This window comes from Sapajus apella, unplaced genomic scaffold (genome assembly GCF_009761245.1).
Source record: "Sapajus apella isolate SASKATOON/1434 unplaced genomic scaffold, GSC_monkey_1.0 scaffold1, whole genome shotgun sequence".
In the NCBI taxonomy this organism is placed as follows: domain Eukaryota; kingdom Metazoa; phylum Chordata; class Mammalia; order Primates; family Cebidae; genus Sapajus; species Sapajus apella.
The window spans coordinates 80,085,221-80,101,966 of NW_022436941.1; the positions used below are offsets into that span (position 1 = coordinate 80,085,221).

A 16,746-nucleotide genomic window follows, 5' to 3' on the forward strand; every position below is an offset into this window, starting at 1 on the left:
CCCTTTGTTAACTAAAATTTCACTGGACTCTCTATATTTAGAGAAAGTACAAACAACAAGATCACGAATATAGTTTATTTAGTCCAGTTTCTCTACCTCAGCACTATTGACATTTTGGGCTGGATAATTCAGCACTGTGAGGGCTGTCCTATGCATTGTAGTATGTTTAACAATATCTGTGTCCCTACCAACTAGACATCAGTAGCACTCCTCCCTGAGCTGTGACAATCAAAAATATCTCTAAACATTGTCAATGTCTAGTGGGGGCTAAAATAGTCCCTGATTGAGAACAGCTAATCTAGACTGTATAATCAAAAATAATAATTAATGAAAATTTATATAGAGAGGCATAAAATAAAACTATTATAGCTTCACAAAAGCAAAGTCAAACTAATTCTATGGGTTATTTTCTGTCATTTGTGCACATTCAACCCCATTTCTAGAATTGGACCATTATCATGAATAATGACATGAGTACCCCTGAACTTTGTGTCACATTCTACATTGTCTGAGGATGAGAAAACATTTCTATTGAACTGTATGTACTCCAGCATTATTACTGCATCTCCCATCTTACAGATGAAAGAGGAACAGATCAGTCAAATGCATTACTTAAGATCACCACAAAGCAGATCAGAGCTCAGAGCCTCAGGTTCCAGAGTTATTATTAGAAATAGATAATAATCAGGCCAGGTACTGTGGCTCAGTCCTGTAATCCCAGCTCTTAGAGAGGCAGAGGCAGGAGGATAGCTTGAGCCCAGGAGTTTGAGACCTGCCTGGGCAATATAGCGATACCCCATTCTCCACAAAGAGGAAAAAAAAATAGAAATAGATAATAATCTAGAATGATTTTTTTAACAGTAATAAATTAATGAATGTTTCCAGTCAATTAGGATATTCACTGGAAAACTTTCTATTAATTCTATTTTAGTATTAGGCAGAACCAAACCTCAGTTTACTCTTAAACTGAACAGATTCTGATTTCCTTTGTCTCTGTTAGTATGGCTTGCTATAACAAATGCGATAAACTAGGTAGCTTATAAACAGCAGAAATTTATTCTCACAGTTCTGGAAGCTGGACTTTTGAGATTAGGGTTGCCGGCAGGTTGGGTTCTGGTAAGGAGCTGTCTCCTAGTTCATAGATGGCCGCCTTCTCACTGTGTCCTCAACATGGCAGAAAAGGGAAGGTAGCTTTCTGGGGTTTCGTTTTATAAGGGTACTGATCCCATTCATAGGAGCTCTGCCCTCATTGTCCAAATCACTTCCCAAAGGCCCCACCTCTAATTACATTGGGGACCAGATTTCAGTGTATGAATTTTGGGGGAACACAAACATTAAGTCTGTGGCACCTTTCGATGGTGAAAAGTTCTTTGAAAATCTAAGCACTAGATTGCATTGCGACGTGTAATCCTTGCACATTACAGCATGAGCCTAAAATAAAGTCCAACTTCAATCAACTCTTTCCTAACCCACCACTCACAGTGCTCCCAATTCAAACAATATTAGAAATACTGCCTTTGTCCATGAAGTCCAAAAGAACAAAGAATAACTGCTTGCATTTTTCTGAATATAGCAGAGTACTATTCGTGCACCTAACTATGGGAATGGGTCATTCATTCTTTCAGCATCCATTTATGGAGTAGTGCTGATGATGTACCAGACATTGTTCCAGGTCCGGAGGGTATAGTGATAAACAAATGAGGCAAAGCATCTACCCTTATGGAGTGTACATTTCAATGCAGCAAATGGAAACTAGACATCAAACTAAAAGAATTTACAGCGTTTAAGTTAGGAAGAAACATAAAGAAGTAAAGAGTGATAAATCTGTAACTGCATTTTAAATCCGCTAGTCATGAAATGTCTTTCTGAATGAGAGACATTTAAGCAAACCAAGGCATGCAAGGATGAGAGTGTGGAAGGCTGCCCTGTAAATGCTCCATGTAGAAGAAACCATAACAATGGGAAATCCCAGAGTAGGAGCACGTATGGCCATAGTAAGGATTTTATGTTGAGCAAGGGCAAATATTTGAGCAGATATTAAATACAAATACATTTGAGCCATATTTTGTAAATGTCCAGTTTTTGGTTCCAGTGACACCACTACACATTATTTAATATATTCACTTGTTAGTGAGCCATTCCGAAATCTCATTACAGATCGGGGCAGTATGGCGAGTTACAGGTACAGAATTATAGTACAGACTATACCTATAGTTCAGAATATACAGACTAGAAAGAAACTTCACCAAAAACATTGTATGTGGATGAGTAGATTAATAATACACTGCATTTCTTCTTTGTGTTCAGTAGTATAGCTGATGGATTGTGTAAAGAATTAGGTCTATTGCTCTGTTACTTATATGTATGTGTGTGTGCAGAGGAGGGAAGAGTGTTGTTAGTGCTCATACAAAGAGAGGCATGAGATCTTCACAGTGAAGTTGCCTCAAGTCACAGTTCCTAGGCATTGTTCTGATTACCCTTGTAGGCAAAATGCACAAGATTTTGATATGTGGGTTATGGCTGTAAAATCACCTTCAATCATCTCTTCTACAAGAGTGGGCGTTACTCTGCCTTCTAGCTAACACAGAATAATCTAAACTGTAGGACCAGCCCTGTCCCACTCTCCTTCCCAGAATATCCACACTTGAGATGCAGGCTATAAAACAGATTGGATTATTTGGAGGATAGAGGTGATTTAAAAGATAGGATATGAAGGAAGAATAATTATATTCTAATCAAATGCAGTTCTGGCTATGTTATATAATCATTAAAATATATTTTAAAGATAGGCATTGACTTATTTTGCCAGAAAGTTAGTGTAATCATGGCAATTTCATATGTTTAAACCTAATATAATAAATTGTTCTTAGGGTTTGTGGGGAAATGAAGAATAAGCATTACTTAATCTTAAGCTATTTAATACCATAAAACACTTACTGTACATATAGACATTAAATTTTATACCTTTGAAGGTAAAACTTGCTGCCACATTAGTATTTTTGAAACAGTCTTATTTTTAATGAAACTTACCGTCAGGGAAGAAGACCAGGATATCTCTAAGTTTGAATTTGACCCTTATAAAATGATTAGACGTTATGGGCTGCCTCTTCAAATATCTGGAAAGTTAACAAACCGATTTTATAGAAATTTTCCTCGTTAAGATTTTGTACCGCATGTGTCTCTAAGGCAGTGCTACAAGAAAACACATCCAGACAAGTTAAATAGCTCGAAATGACATATTTTAGCTTCACATTTGATTAAGTGGCTTTAGATAATCTACTTTGCGGATTTGTTGTGATGCATGAAAAGTTATGTACTCTGGACGGCCTGGCTCCCTGGAACTTTGCCATCTTTAAGAGCCCTCCTACAGTGGCATTATCTGCCCAGGCAGTTCTCTACTCCAACACAACCTACACACACCTAAACAGCTCTTGCCCTAGGCAACAACTTTTGGAATAGGCATGAATCATCCAAGGCTTTAAGCGACCATTTACTAATCCATATTTTACCCTAACTCCAGAATTACCTGGGCCTTTGGGCTTCTGCCTGGCCATTCCAAATGCTTCTCAGAGCCATGTTATTCACAGAAAATAACAGAACCTAATGGACTATTAGCGTTTCAGCAGTTAAGAAGGGAACTGTTGTCATTGTGAATCAGAGGTCTGGGAGTAAAAGAAAAAGCACTCTCTCTTAATTTTCCCCCAGCTATTTGTTTTCAAAACAGAAATAGCTACTTCTTCTCTCACTTTGGAAAATAAACCTTTTAGTTATAAAAATTAAGAAAAAAAAACAGGAAAAAAATTCAAAATGACTTTTTTTGGGGGTACATATAACTTCTTGGTATGTATAACTGTTTAAAACTATTTTATGCAATTACATTGTGTATATATAAAAATTTTTAATGGCATCAGACCACTATTTCTGTTTTATAATCTTCAAAACATTTAATGGCATTTTATGAGCATTTTTTCATGTCAATAAAAATAAATCTGCACCAATAGTTTAAATGGCAACATTTAAACTACTTTGCAGGAATATGTCGTCATTTATTGAAGAAGTCTCTTATTAATTGTTGGTATTTAATTGTTTTCCTTTTTTTGGAATGAATGTCCTGAAACATTCATCTTTTCAAATGCCTATTTCCTTAGGATATATTCCTAGAAGTGGAACCACCTGGTTAAAATACTCTATTTTAGGGTATTTTGACAAATTGTCCTCAAAAAAAGGATATACCAATTTTGACTCTATTTTAGGGGATTTTACCAAATTGTCCTCAAAAAAAGGATATACCAATTTATCCCCATATCAGTAGTGAATGAGTGTAGGAGGCTTCCTTTTTAATTCAGCTTTCATCACGCATCTGTTTCTGTTGGTTCATGACTGAATATAAACTCTATGGAGTTAGGGTAGACTTGAGAAGGAAGAAAAATCTCAGAGAAGTTGGGAGTATTGTGTGGCCCTCTGTGAGTTACAAACATGAACTTTTCTTCCTACCCATGCTTTTGTGGGGAGCAGGAGGCATTTCGGGCCATGCATAGCATGCTAATGCTGCATGGCAAAGGTTTATAGCTTGAAAAAGTCATCCCTGGGGTTTGATGTGGATCCAGAAGGAAGTGGAGGAGTCTCATGGTGTTTATGAATCGCAGCATGAGAAAATAATCCCTCAGCTGCAAAGTGAGTTGCAATTGTCAAGAGCTGTGTGAGAGAGGGCGGAAGAGCTGATAATCCCTTTCTCTGCCTCACATTTTAGGACTTTAGAAAAGCGCTCTCTGATGTTCTACAAAGTAAGGGCACAAAGAAGCAGGAACTGGATTCTTTATTCTGCCAACATTGTTTGTCAATGCTCTATAAAAAATGCATATAAATTTAAAAGGCTAAATTAAAATAAGAGATGGACGGTTATTGCACTGATGTATTTCTGATATAACAACAACAATAAGAAAAAACTGAGAGCTGTTAGTAGAAGGAAGCATTTAGTTGAGCTCTTTCCATTTTTCTTTGATAATTCTGATAAGTAAACATGGCATAATCAAATTCCTGTAGTAGACTAATCATTTTAATATTTCAGTTTTGATACAGTCAGCTCCATCATTTAAACTATTTTATAATACCATATTGCTGAGCTGGAAATCAGAAGTAGGCTTGTCAAAGGAAATTGCTTCTACATTCTATTTCTTGTCTTTCTAGAAATGCCTTTAGACAACACCGATATTATTTCTGACCTTGGCTAGCTAGACTGATGAGAAGCCACTTGAAGGTGGCTGCAGAGGGAGTGACATGATGTTACCACTGTCTCTATTGTTCTTTTCTTTTCTTTTCTCTTTTCTTTTCTTTTCTTTCCTCCCTCCCTCCCTCCTTCCCTCCTTCTTTCCCTCCCTCCCTCCCTCCTTCCCTCCCTCCCTCCCTCCCTTCCTTCCTTCCTTCCTTCCTTCCTTCCTTCCTTCCTTCCTTCCTTCCTTCTTTCCTTCCCTCCTTCCTTCTTTCCTTCCTTCTTTCCTTCCTTTCTTTCTCTCTCTCTTTCTCTCTTTCTTTCCATCTTTCTTTTTTTTGAGATGCAGGTTTTCTCTTGTTGCCCAGGCTGCAGTGCAATGGCGTGGGCTTGGCTCACTGCAACCTCCGCCTCCCGGGTTCAAGTGATTCTCCTGCCTCAGCCTCCCTCATAGCTGGGATTACAGGTGCCCACCACCAGGCCCAGCTAATTTTTGTATTTTTAGTAGAGATGGGGTTGCACCACGTTGGCCAGGATGGTTTTGAACTCTTGACCTCAGGCAATCCACCCACCTCAGCCTCCCAAAGTGCTGGGTTCACAGGTTTGAGCCACCAAGACTGGCTCTCGTTCATTTCTTTGAAAGTGGGGGAAACTGTAGGTGTCTCCCCTCCTTATTATGAACCTCCCCTCCTGCATGTATAAGGAAAACAGACATCTTAGAATTTTCCTCATTAATTTGGTTAATACTAATAAAGTATACATATAGGGATTCAGGTAGATCAAATGTGCTGAAGTCATCCCATTGTTTCTCCATTTAAAGACAGAGGAGGAAAAATCCACCACTAATATCTTCCAAGTAGATGCTCTAATTCCAGAGCCTGTTCTGAGGTGCACTTTCCTGGTGTTACCAATTTGTCATTCAATTACCATAATCTGTTCCCTACCTTTCCTTACTGTTTATTTTTTGTGACGTTTGTTCCTTTTATTTCTTCCTGCCCCCATGGTCTACCACCACATCCTGAAGCTAAAATTCCTCTGATTGCTTGAGCCCTTCTGTATTATTTCAGATGAAGTGGTTGGCTCCATTTTTCTGGGTAAACAATGTGACCCAAGCTATACGTCATTGCACAGAAATGTGCAACCATAATTTTTTTCTCTCTAAGATGGAATGACAGATTTATTCTTGGTAATGATTTTGCTCTCTGTATTCCTCTTTATTATTTTTGGAATGTTAAGCAGGGTGAGAATAGTTGTGTTTTGTCCTGTTGAAGGGTGATAAGATGCAAATAGTTTAAGCATCACTAAAAATTGGGGAGGGAATTTCAGTATCTAAAATGAATGATGTCCAGGTGCAGTGGCTCAAGCCTGTAATCCCAGCACTTTGGGAAGCTGAGGCAGGAGGATCACTTAAGCCCAGAAGTTCAAGGCCAGCTTGAGAAACATAGTGAGATTTTGTCTGTATAAAGAAAAATTAAAAAAGAAATAAATACTTTTTTTATAACTCGTTTTCTCTTTAGATATTAAACAATCTCAGTTTACTACTCAATGATAATAATGCACTGACAGAAATTGAACAGATACAAAATTAAATAATTTTGTCTTTATTCAAATGAAAAGAAATAATATAAAAATTCTGCCTGCTTGGTAAATTTCCATTTACTTGAACTCCTGACAGTGATCTATGGCATTCCCTCACAAAAGATATGACAATAAAGGCAAAATAATTGCACAGTCCTAGGACCAAGTGCTTTAACATCTAACCTTTGTTGGCAAAAGGAAGATGATAAATGGTCTCTCTTTTAAATTCAAACACTATAATCAAAGATATTTATTTTTATATACCTAAATAAATGTCCTCAAATAAATTGTCAAAAGGTTTGAGCCCTAGTAATCTTCCTTCAGGAAAAGGAGGAATAGAAGATGGGTCTGAAATGCAGATGAAAAGATTTGGTGGATCTTGTGTCCATATTTTCTTTGTAAGAGTTTAGAAATACAAAATATAGACAAGTGGTTTTAATAGCCTATTTTTAAGGCTTACCCAGGTGAATTTAGAAAGAAGTAGTATAATACCATGGTTGAGGGCACAAACTCTGTAGCCAGACTGCCTCGATTTGAATATGAAGCCAGACACTTACAAGCTGAGTGATCTTAGCCAAATTATTTAACATATTCATGTTCCAGTTTTCTCCTCTTACACATTGGAGATCCTAATGACACCTACTTCCTCAAGCACATTGTGAATATGAAATGTAGAAATGGATGTGAAGTGCTTAGAAAAAGGCATATCACAAATTGACTACTTAATGATGCTATCAGTATGATCATCATTACCAGATTTGTCATTAAGAAGGAAAAGCCAGTTTTAGCACAGGAAGGCCCAGGGTATTGGAGAAAATGAATTGTCTGTCATGTCAGTAGCAACAGAATTCTTTCAAAAGTAGAAATAGTAATAAGATACATTTTTAAAAATCTCCATTATTTTTATAATAAATTATATTTTAAAAAATTATTAGAGTAAAATTGATTTTTTTATTTGATATATAGGTCTATGAATTTTAACACGTGTAGATTTGTGTAACCACCCTCAAAATCAGAAGGCAAAACTGATAGATCATCAAAAATATTTCCCCCATGTCACCCCTCTGCAATCAAACCTTCCTCCACTCCTAATTCTTGGAAACAACTGATCTGTTCTCTGTCACAATAGTTTTGACTTTGTGAGACTGTGATATAAATGGAACCATTTACAGATGGATGTTCCTCGACTTATGATTGGGTTATATTCTGATAAACCTGATAAAAACTGAAAATATTATACATCAAAACTGCATTTAATATACCTAACCTACTGAACGTCACAGGTTTCCCTACATTAAATATGCTCAGAACACTTACATTAGCCTAAAATTGGGCAAAATAATCTAACAAGAAGTGTATATTATAATAAAGTGTTGATCATCTCATGTAATTTATTGAATACCATATTGAAGTACAATTTCTTCTAAATGCATATCACGTTAGCATCTTTGTAAAGCTGGAAAATCCTTAAGTCAAATCATCGTAAATTGGGAACTTTATTACATAATCTTTTGAAACTAGGTTTTTTCACTCAGCATAATACTCTCCCCAAAGTTTCAAGCATAATGACTTTGAGATTCACCTACAAAGTTGCATATGATGGTAGTTTTTCCTTTTCATTGCTGAGTACTTTTCCATGGTATGGATGTGTAGTGCCACTGTGGGTATATTCCATTAATTTGTTTAAAGAAATTTGAGGATAAAGCTCTTATGCATGGTGGTATACCATTTTTTGTGTGAACATTAACTTTTTTTTCAGTGAATATCCAAAGGTTCTGGGGTGACTGTATCATTTTGCATTTCTGTCAACAATGGATGAGAGCTCCAGTTGCTCTGTATCTTCTTTAGCACTTGGTATTGACAGTATTCTCTTTAAAAAAATTTCTTGGCTCTTCTCATAGACTTGTAGTGCTATCTAATTGTGCTTTTAATTTACTTCTTTTTATTTTTTGAAACAGAGTCTCATTCCGTCACCAGGCACCAGGTTGGAGTGCAGTGGCATGACCTTGGCTCACTGCAACCTCCACCTCCCGGGTTCAAGCAATTCTCCTGCCTCAGCCTCCCAAGTAGCTGGGACTACAGGTGTGTGCCACCATGCCCAGCTAATTTTATTGTATTTTTAGTAGAGACGGGGTTTCACCATGTTGGACAGGATGGTCTTGATCTCTTGACCTCATGATCTGCCCACCTCGGCCTCCCAAAGTGCTGGGATTACAGGTGTGAACCACGGCGTCCGGCCTAATTTACATTTTCTAATGGCTAATCATGTTGAACTCTTTTCTCTTTCTCTTTTTTCCTTTCTTTCTTTCCCTTTCTTCCTTTCCTTCGTTTCCTTCCTTCCCTTCCTTCCTTCCTTCCTTCCTTCCTTCCTTCCTTCCTTCCTTCCTTCGTTTCTTCCTTTCTTCCTTTCTTTCTTTGAGACAGGGTCTCACAGTGTGACCCAGGCTGGCATGAGTAGTGTGAATTTGGCTCACTGCAACCTCCATCTACTGGGCTAAAGTTATCCTCCAACCTCAGCCTCTCAAGTAGCTGGGACCTCAGCCTCTCAAGTAGCATGTGCAATAAAGTCTGGCTAATTTTTATATGCTTTTGTATAAATGAGGTCTCACCATGTTTTCCAGGCTGGTCTCCAACTCCTGGACTCAAGTGATCTGTGTCTTGGCCTCCTAAATTACTTGGATTACAGACATGAGCCATCATGCCTGGCCTGAACATATTTTCATGTATCTACTTGCCATCCTTATATCATCTTTAGTAAAGCTTTTTTTTTTCAGTCTTTTGGCCACATTTTAATATGGTTGTTTGTGTTCTTATTGTTAAGTTTTAAGAATTATTTATATATCCTAGATTTAAGTCATTTGTTGGATATGTAACAGAAAATACTTGTTTGATATATACAAATATTTTCTTCTCATTTTTAGCTTATGTTTTTATTCTATGAATAGTGTCTTTCACAAAATAAAAATTTTGATAAAGTCCACTTTTATCTATATTTTTCTTTTACAGATCATGCTTTTAGTTTCATGCCTAAGAACTCTTTAGATCCTGAATATTTTCTCCTGTACTTTTTCTGGAAGTTTTATACTTTCAGGTATTACACTTAAGTCCGTGATCCAGCTTGAGACTATAGAAGTCGCTCAACAAATGTTAATACTTTCTCCCAAACCCTTTGAACTATTACAAGACCTGAAAAAAAGCAGAACTGTGGATTCCATTTTTATTGGATTCTGTGTTTGTGATTTATACTTCTGTTGGAGAAGTAGAAACCTCAGTAGCCAGAGAAGAAAATCAGGCCAATCACTGAATTTCAAACATATTAGTGAGAACTAATAGAGATTGCAATAAAAAGTTTAAAAATCTGTCAAAGCCAGAGATGTTTTAAAAGGGAAGCTTAAGAAAAAAACATAGTTAACTGATATTTTCTTTCTTAGTTTTGTGAAGACTGCATGTTTATTGCATATCTTTGGATTGTTTTTTGTTTGTCTTCTCTGTTTCAAGCAGAATTTTTTATCTAGCATTTTCAAAAGTTTAACATTGTATTGAAATTTTGATGCAATGATGCAATCATTTTCTAAGTTTGATAAAGCCTTTTTCCTTTTAGTGTTCTGAAAGCAAGACTATTTTTAATGGTTTCACTAGGGCTACAAAAATAACCTTTTACAAAAACAACTTTTGACTACGGTAATCGCTCATCTCTGTTTAGAATTGAGAAATAGAGCAAAATTGTCCACGTGTTAGGAAAGTAAAATTGAATACTACAAGAAGTCCAGATATTAGTGTTTTTTCCTGTTGAGCTAAATAAAGCTTCTGCTGATTCTTCCAATGTTTCCTATAACATGTTAGAACCAGAGTTAAATGATTCGAACTCTTCCCTCCAGCAATTTGGCAGTTAAGTTTCCATCATCATTTACTCTGCTATAAAAAAGAATTTATCGCAAACTGTTTTAATCTCTTGAAATGTTTTCACAGGCAAATGAAGTCAAGAGTTAATGGATTTTTTTATTAAAAACATAAAAACCACAATGTCTATCAGTATATGTCTAAAAACACTGGGAAACATTGTTTAGATATTGATAATAGAAACCAGTCCTAGCTAAGAGGAAGGAGATAAAGTTGGCCTGATTTATGTTGATGGTGTCTCCATAGATCTGAGTAGAATTTATCAGGCAACTTTATCCAGGGAGATTGGATGGAAACAAACACATACTACTTCACAGGTTCAGTGACTGTTATGACTACTACCTTGCCATGGAAATTTCATCTTGTGTGGATGAATTCTCTTGTGGTCTTTGATATGTATGGTTTGTTCACTTAAAAATTGTTATAAAGAATTATGAAGATGGGAGAAAGATGCAGAGGATAGAGAAGGAGTTTTAATAATCCTGTAGTGTCTACTTGTCTACATTGAAACTCCAGGAAAAGTATTTGATGAAAAAAGATTGCCTTATAAGTCACAATCTTCATGGCAAAAGACTTGATTATCTTTGAGGATATTTTAAGCAAGCTGTGATAAATTAATAGATTTTCCTTCTCCATGTCAGGGAAATATCTTAATGGTTCCTGAGGACCTTATTATTATATTTTTCTTGAATAGTTTACCTGAGTGAATTCTATAAAGATTAGATTGATGACTAGTTACTCATCTATGGAAACTCAAGGCTTTATATGCCCTCATACTTAAATAGACAGAAACAGAGTAAGAATCTGATGTGTAACATAGAGTCCTTAAGGATTGTAAAGCCTGGTTTCTAGACTGTGCTCTTCTGTGAGTTACCTTTGTAAACTTGTACCTCAGTCTTCTATAATGTGAATTTTGGAGTTAATCAAATTTTGGTTTAAATCTAAGCATTATCAACTAATAACTATGATTTGGGAGCAAGTTGTTTAACTACTATGATCCTTAATGTTTTAGTTTGTTCTGCATTGCTATAAAGAAATACCTAAGACTGAATAATTTTAAAGAAAAGAGGTTTAATTGGCTCATGGTTTCACAGGCTCTACAGGAAGCCTGGCTGGGAGGCCGCAGGAAACTTACGATCATTGCTGAAGGAGAAGGAGGAGCCAGTACTTCATATGGCCAGGGCAGGAAGAAGGGTAGGAGAGGTGCTACACACTTTTAACCAACTAGATCTGGGAGAACTCACTCACTTACTATCAGGAGAATAGCCCCAAGGGAATGATGCTAAACCATTCATGAGAAACTGCCCCTATGATCAAATCACTGCCCCCTCTTCACTCCCTGGCCCCACACCAGACCCCACTTCCAACACTGGGTATTACAATTCCATGTGAGATTTGGTGGGGATACAGATACAAGTTATATCACTGTCTTATTCTTTAAAATGGCAAGAATTGTCCTTGGCATGTTACCTAATAAAAGAGATATAATGCATGTGAGACCAGTTAGAGAACTCTCAGTTTCTATACAAATACAAGGCATTATCATTTAAAACTAAAACTATGTCAAAAGATAAACTATACCTATGCTCCAGTGATAGTATCTATGGTGATGCAATTAAAATAGCCAATATTTCCAGATTGTTATTTGGATCCTTGCACAAATAAATTCTGCTTTTTAAAAAAGCTGTTGCCAAGTTTTAGAAATAATTTTTGCTATTAAGTGCCTAGAGACAGCTTTGGTTAGAAGCTCCGACTTTGACAGATGCACTGTTTTGCATGCAGAAGTCTATCCTCTACAATGCATTGCTTATCAAAGAGGGACTTGTTCACAGAGAAGGATCTGCCCTGGTGTTTCTTATACCAGAAAATCTTCCCATCCTTCTCTGGCTGGACCAACTTAAGGATCAGGGTCTATGGCTTCATAATTGAATACTACATTTGAGATGAAAAGAATATGGGCCTTTTGTATTCTAGTGAGATGGGTGATCCTTTGTTTGGGTTTTTCAGAATGGTTCCCTGTTATGAATTGTCCTGAAATCCCACAGGAGCATGGGAGGCCATCCTAGGTTATCCTAGTTAAGGTAATGGTAGGAAAGTACCAGGTAAGAGGGGATAGAGATGTCCAGGAGTCTGCTCTAGTTGGAATTTCTGAAAGGTGGAGGCAGGGTGACAGGGATATAGATAATGCTGATTTTAAATCAGGAATCTGGAATTTAGGCAGGGATTTAGACTTAGGCAGCTGTAGCATGGCCAGTCAGGACACAGGAATCCTCTGAGGGATCCCTGGTTCTTTTCAACTTGATTGGCTCAAACGTACTTTTTTGATCATTTCCCTAAGCATGACTGCTGGCCTTAATGGTTGGGATCAGCTCATTTAGACCCAGGTTTCCTAAATGGAAATGAAGCATTATTGTTCCCAAAGGCTTTTTTATTTCTCCTCAAGGGAAAGTCTCTACTTCTCTGAAAGAACTTTAGACTTTGGATTCTTTGGTTGTCAACTTTCAGAGCAGGTAGTCTGGGTAATCAAAGGAGACATTTCCTCAGCTGTGGTCTCAATCCCCAGGCCCATGCACCAACTACACAGCTCAGACTCAAGACTGAGCCATGAGAATCCTCATGGACAACTTCCACTATATAATCACCAAACTAATTAGCATGCAAGTGATTGACTTCTTTCATTAGCATTCCTCATTATATATTCATATTTGCACCACTCATATTTCAGTTTGTTCTGAATAAAACACCCAGCCTTAGTTTCCACTGCTAAAACTTGAAATTAAATATTTTCCCTTTCAAAATATAATTTAATTTTCTTTATTTTTACCCTCCAAATTCTCATACATGACAGGTGCTGAATTGTATGATTAAATAATTCGAGTGGGAGATGTGGAAAGATTGCTTATAGAGAACACTTCAAAATTCGCATCAAGGTTTATAGTTTGTGCATGCTGAATAATTGTGGCTTTTCTCCAGGACTGAAGTAGGAGGACTCTTTAAGGATTTCTTTTCCAGTGTGTAAATGTTTCAAGGGACTTTTTAAATTCACTCCTCTTATCAGATTTAGTTTTTTCATTTCTTTTTCTTGAACTGTCGCTTAGTAAGAAGGTAAAGGTAATCAAATAGCAAAGTAAAGTTTTTTGGTGGTGTTGTGGTTTTGGGTCAGTCTCACTCTGTTGCTCAGGCTGGAGTGCAAGTGGTGTGATCTCGACTCACTGTAACCTCTGCCTCCCAGGTTCAAATGATTCTTGCGCCTTAACTTCCCAAGTACTTGGGACTACAGGTACACGCCACTACTCCCAGCTGATTTTTGTATTTTTAGTAAAGACGGAGTTTCACCATGATGGCCAGGCTGGTCTCAAACTCCTGACCTCAAGTGACCTGCCCACCTTGGCCTCCCAAAATACTGGAATCACAGGTGCCACTGCACAGGTGACACTGCACCCTGCAGAAAGTTTTGATAGAAAATAACAATGCTAATAACTAAATTCAGTTATTTTACCACTTAGAAGTTGTCCTCTTTGCATTTATTAATGTGTTAATTTCATCTACAGATGAATAGAATGCTAGTATGGCATTAAATGTATCCATACAGAACAAATATTTTGATGATGCTAATAGAAAAAATGGAGGAGAAGAATGATTGCTTGTGCTCGTGTGTGGATTTGAGAAAAACTAACAAGATAAAATGGCAAGGTCATTATATTTAGAACCAGAAAATCTGGGTATGCACCCTGTCTCTTCCAGTTACTAACAATTTAACAACAGTCAAACAAAGGCACTTAAATTCTCCAAAACGTCAGTTTACTCGTAGTAAAGTGGAGCCTCAAATCCCTAGCTGTATGATTAGGTCACTGTGAAAAATGGAATAAAATAAATGAAAGTACTTTTAAAATTCAAAGGCATGAGAATGTGAAGTAGTGTTATTATAGTGCCTCAGTAGAAAGTAATGTGTCCTATGTAGGTAGAAGGAACACACAGGACCTGTACGTGAAGAACAACATCCCACGTCTACTTCAAATGCTCATCAGACTCCTTTTATAAGATTAGAATTCATCCAACTCAAAATGTAATAAATGGACTTTTGGGTTTCACTTTTAACTCGTCCATTAATTCAGGAGTAAGCTTTGTCGAGTTATTTGACCTCCCTGGATTATTTTAACCAGTTACCTGATATCCTCCAGATTTGCTTACTGTCTTACCTTTAGTTAGTGTGCAGAGTTCTATAAACCATATACAGAGCTAGACAGCTGTCTTAGGCTGTTTCCCCAAGAAAGCAGACTCTGAGACAAGAATTCGAGTTTAGTAGTTTATTTGGGAGGCGATTCCCAAGAAGTACTGATAGAGAAGAGAAATGAGAAAGGGAAGCTCAAGAAGTTAGTGTAGAGTTGCATTCACGAGGAAATTAACACTACAGACAGCTGCAGCTCAATCCTTCTGGGGACTTCTGGGAAACTGTATAGAACAAGTGATAGAACTGTCCCATAGGAGGGAAGGAGTTGGTTATTTTTTCCTCCAATTCCCTTCATAGTCATTGGCTAAAGGCTGCCGTAGGGGCAGCGAGTCCCTCACCCTCTGGCCTGCCACGCATACTGACTAAGCATGTCAGAGATATCATACAGTGATGTGTCACAGGTGCCTGCACAGGAAAGCCATTGTCATACATGGAGGGAGTGAGTGCAGAGGAGACATGTGGAATCCTGACAGCATATGCTACAATGCTGTGGCCGACAAGGGGAGGCACTGCACAGATGCCCCTTAAAGACCAGATAGCTGCTCAGCTTAAGAATTGTTAGCTGAAAGCCTCCAACCATTAGTGGCTTCAGAATCCTTCTTAGGTTTGGAGCTGAGGTGCTGCTCCTCTTGGGGCAACCCCCAGCCAACGATTGAGCAAGGCAGGGGTATAAGGGCTTGTCTTTTTCTGCTCAAAGAAAGATTCCAATAGGCAATCTTTACTCCATGGCTCCCTATGGTAAAGACTTTCTTAGGTACATCCCAGCCTGACAGACCTCTCTACCCAGTCCAGCTTCATGCCTTTTCTCAGGGTTACTACCTAGTAAACCTTTTGCCACTTTAACTCCATCTTGACTGGCATCTGCTTCCTGGAGAGCTCAATCTGCAACAAATACCAATTATATATTTTTTTTATTTTAAAATTTTTAAAATTTTAGTTATACAGTCGAGTTTCCCACATTTGGGGAAATCGCAGGGGTCAGCACATCTGGAGTGCAATGGATAAGCTTTGCCCTGGGAAAACCACCTTCATGATCATGGTATCCCCCCTGCCAGGTAAGTATGACAAATACCAGTTCTAAAGGAAGATTTGGAAAATAGCAAAAGCATTCAGGACTCAATTGCATTCGTCATTGAATTTGTCCACATGGCAATATAACAGGGTGAAATGCTTGAGCAATAATCTGTAGTTAGATTTAGTTTCTTAAAGGGAAGAAAAGGGAAGTATTATGTTTGAGAGCCTATTATATGCCAGAGACTCTAGCAGCTTCTTTTATTTATTCACCCACCAACATTTTTTTGAACATGCACTATTTTCCAGGCACAATTCTAGGTATTGGAATATATCAGTGAATGAACATACTATAATTTCCCACCATTACAGATATTATATTCTAGAGGGAGAAAATAGGTTACAAATATTAAAATGCAATAAATGTGATAAATAGTCTTGAAGGCAATACATAATATATAAAAAAATGAAAATAATAGGAAAGTAGTTCAAGGTAGGATATGGGTTAAAATTTCAATAAGGTGGACAGGAAAGCCTTTTTCGGGAAGATGACATTTTGGCAAAGACTTCAATAGGTGAAGGAATTAACTATGTGGATAATTACAGAAAGAGGAATCCAAGCATGAGGAGTAGAGAATTTAGAGATCTTTGATCCTAAAGCATGTCAGAGGAACAAAAAAGAAGTCAGATGAGGAAATGGAGGCTCTTATAAAAATTAAATTGCATTTTCAACTTTCATAGCCAGTGACCTTAGGTGTTCATTCAAATCTATCTGCCTCCAAAACCCACCTTCTTGTTGATCCTGGCTATAGGATTT

General features: G+C 37.4%; 1 pseudogene; it reads right to left on the reverse strand.

The window, feature by feature from the left end:
* Window positions 1–15,848: 15,848 nt before the first annotated feature.
* LOC116554618 lies at window positions 15,849–15,981 on the reverse strand (annotated as a pseudogene).
* Between the last annotated feature and the right edge of the window lie 765 nt (window positions 15,982–16,746).